The sequence below is a fragment of the Triticum urartu genome, chromosome 3, assembly GCF_003073215.2.
Source record: "Triticum urartu cultivar G1812 chromosome 3, Tu2.1, whole genome shotgun sequence".
NCBI lineage: Eukaryota > Viridiplantae > Streptophyta > Magnoliopsida > Poales > Poaceae > Triticum > Triticum urartu.
In genome coordinates, this window is record NC_053024.1 from 485,869,210 (window position 1) to 485,873,330 (window position 4,121).

Sequence of the window (4,121 nt, forward strand, 5' to 3'; positions counted from 1 at the left end):
TCTTCAAATTATATGAAATATGAGTTCGGAGTTTCAAAGAATTAAATTCAAAGTTCTTTTGAATTTATTTTCAATTTGGAGTTATTTGAGTTTTATTCAAATTATTTTTCTCCAAACTAAAAATATATGGAAAATAGGGTAACATGATTCCCTACACTAGAAAATTGGAGAAAAATTAATTTGAAATCATTTTGGAATTTTAAAATGATTTTATTGAGTTTTTTATTAGACCAGTAGCACTCTTTGAATTATCTGAATTTGTGTGAATTTTATTTAATGCTAGGAAAATGTTCATGTTGTAGATATTCTTTTTCTGAAAATTTTGATATATTATATGCCTATATAATATTTTCGTTTTTTTAGTTTGTCTGGTCGAATGTTAAAAAAACAAATCTTCGCCGACTGGGCCGGCCCAGCACCCAGCCAGGCCGCGGCCCAGCCAGCCCAGCCCCGCGCGTCCCCGACCTCCGCTCGGTCTCCCGAGCCAGCACGGGAGCGCCGCCACCGCCATGGACGCCGTGCGCCGCCCGGGCTCCTCCTCTGCCCCTTCCCCACGCCACCTCGAAGCCGCCCCACCCCCTATAAAAGCCAGCCCGGCCCCGCCTCGCCTCCTCTCATTTCGCTGCCGCCCTCGCCTGCATCCCGCTGCGCAGCGCCGCGCCGCAGATCGCTGCCGCCGCCGCCTTGCGTAGCTCCGCCGCGCCGCAGTCGCCGCCCTCTGCCGCATCCGCCTTGCGCCGCCGCTGCCGCACACCGCGTAGCCACACCGCGCCGCCTCGTGCCGCTGTCGTCGCCTCGCCGGAGTTCAACCTCGCCGCCGCCGGTTTTCTCTCGAAAACCGCCAAACCACTGCGAACCGGTATAAACCCGAACCCGGTCCGATCCAGTTTTATTTTAAGTTCATTTTTCTTTAAAAAAAACCTAGACTAGATCTGTTTTTTTGGTTTTATTAAACAACGAACGTCCACTATTTAGATCTTATAAACGAACGTTCGCTTTTTAGTCTTTTTCTTTTTCTGTTATTTTCAGCCAGGGACCTATTCATGATAATTTTCTTCACAGATTAGTCCCTATACTTCAATCTATCACTACTTTCCACTCGTTTGTCCAAATTCAACGAAACCAACGCCCACGTCTTCGTTACGATCTCCTCTATCCAGTAATCCCACTCAAACATGTTTTTGAAAAGTTTAAAATTTAAATTAGATCAGATTTGAATTCAAACTTCGTTTGATCATAACTTGAGTTTCGTAGCTCCGTTTGAGTTGATTCTTTTTGCAAATCGAAGCTCTTGACCTAAACTTTCTGATAAGGCCAAATTCATATAATTTTGGTACTATTAGAAATTGTTTTATGTTGCAAGAGTTATTTGCTTGGTTTTGATGTTTTCCGAATTGTCTTCTTCGATCTTTTTGATATTTTGAGTGATTGCTTATGTGTGGTTACTATTGCTTGCTTACGATAGATTGACCGGAGTGTGACGAGTAGATCTATCAAGATTTATGAGTGCGAATCATCTTCATCAACATTGCAGGCAAGTTCACACTTTGATCATATCCCTTTTCATACCCAGTTTTTATGCATTAGTCTCAACCCTCAAACATTGCATGAGTAGGATTGATAACATGTGGGTATTGGGAAGTAGTTGATGAGGTAGGAACCTATTGCCCTGCATTCAAACCTTGGGAGTTACTATTACATTATGCTTATAGTGCCATGCTATGCTCGTAGACGTGGATTGGGTTTTGAGAGTATTCATGACAGATGTGAGATTGTTAATTAATGGTTTACTTAAGGTGGCAACTTAAACACACATCTGGGTGGATTGAGGTACCTGGTTATTCTAGGATTGCCTGTCTAGGCACCTGGGTAGACCAGGATTGCCTGTTTTTTTATGGACCACCACCCAGGCTCAAAGGGATCATGAGATTATTCATACTAGAAACTTCCGTGTGCAGCCACAAGCTATTATGGGCTCTAGCATAGTTGATTAAGTCGTGCGAACTCTTACATGGTAGACTAGCAGATGTAGGAGAAAGTAGGTGTAACGGTCTATCCATCGTAAGGTGCTAGCGCTTCTGAAAGACTATGTCTCGGTCATCCGTTTCTCAAACACCATGTAGTGCGAGAAATCCAACGGAGGAGATCGAGTCTTGTGGGGAAAAGTGCACAAACCTCTGCAGAGTGTACAAACTAATCATGATTAGCCGTGTCCCCGGTTATGGACATCCTGAGTATCTAGTACCTGGATTATCATGTGAATCTCATCATGTTACTTTAAATGAATTTTGTTGGTTTTAATGATGTTACTTAATTGGGATTGAGAATGCTGTCAACCATTCTCAATGTTCAACAACCACCATGATAGTTAAATAAAATTTATTCCTTTGCAGTAGGGAAAATTTGGCTTTTCACAAAACCCTATAACCATAGAGCTTTTCCACCTGCCAAATATGCATGTAGTGATAGCCTTTATTCATCATTCTCTATGGTGTGAATTTGCCAGTACATTCAATGTACTGACCCTTTATGGCTGCAACGTCTCATGTTGCAGGATTATCTTACGACGAGTAAGTGATACGTTAGGGTTATGATTTCTACACTTAACTTTGCCGTTGGTGTTGATGGGAATCCACAACCTTGTTACTTCCGCTATTTTGGATTGAGGTAATAGTATTTACGTTACTTTTACATGTGATTTACCTCTGTTATAAATCCTCGAGTACTGTGTGTGTCAGCATACCGATCTAGGGATGACACTTAAGCACAGAGACTTGATCCATTCGGGTCGGGTCGCTACACATATTACCCTTGAACTGGATTGTAAACCGGAATTCTTCCTGATGACCCAGAATTTCTTCATTGAGCCGGGATTTTGTAACTGTCATATACATTCTAAGCCAAAAAATTTCTCACGGAATTTAAATTTTCATCAATATAACAGTAGCCCCCGGAACCGGGTTATTTTTCCCTCCATCGTCCTGGGGTTTTTAAATTTGCTGAAACTGGCAAGATTTGCTGAGTCATGTCATCATAGCCCCCGAGTCTCAAGGTGACTCGAGGAGTTTGGCATGAGACTCTCCATATTTGACCATGATATAAACCGGTATGAGTCAGTCAACAGCTCAGTGATATAGCTTGTCCTGCATTGGAGAACTTCACAAGACAAAGTAATCGCTCTTTTTAAAGAAAGTAATATATAATATAAAATTTACTGGATGGATTTCACCTGATATGTTAGGTCAGTAATTTATCCACCGCGAAGTTGCCGATCACCATAGTGAAGCTGAAATCAATTATAGGCGAGCCGGCCGTGGGAACAGACAAATGAGTCAGCTGCGGCGTTGTAAGCCGGCGTGGACGAGCAAGTTGTCTTCCTTGTTGTGAGCCGGCGTGGACGTGTGAACCGGCCATGAGAGTGGACGGGCGAATCATCCGTGGGGTTGTAAACCTGTGCGGACGAGCAAGTTGTCCTCCGCGTTGTAAACCGGTAGGGACGCATGAACCGCTGGCCAGGGCGGACGAGCGAGTCGTCCATGATGTTGTAAGGTGGTGCGGACGGGCGAGTCGGCCGGCGCGTTGATTTAAACCGGACCGTGATACGCGTGTCCGTGAATGGTATAAAAATTGTCCTGTGTAAACATATTATAGGACAGAGTAATTGTTCTTTGAAGAAAACAATATGTGCTGATAAAACAGATTGAAATGGATATCATCTGGTATTTTTTGTCGGATGATCATGGATATTGGTGTAGATAATGCTGGATGTGCTCGGATCAAAAATAGCCGGACAGATGTACGTCTAATGTAGCACTAGCACCCACGTGGGTCTTTCTTTTCTTTTCCCCCTTCTTTAAATATCGATTGACCCTTGAGATCCAAGTCAATGTGCTTGATGCACAGCAGACGTTCATTAGTAATTGATGCATGTGGATAGCAGTGCTACCACTGCTGCTGAATAATGGTTTTCTTGCAGTGTATCAGACTGATCATCAGAGTTGCTTGTCCGAGCACATCAATTAAAAATAGATCCAGTATCCAGTATCCCTTGGCCTGTCCTGTGTTCACATGCTCAGCACCGTACTGGAAAAATAAAGCCAATGCACAATATCCCACAGCGC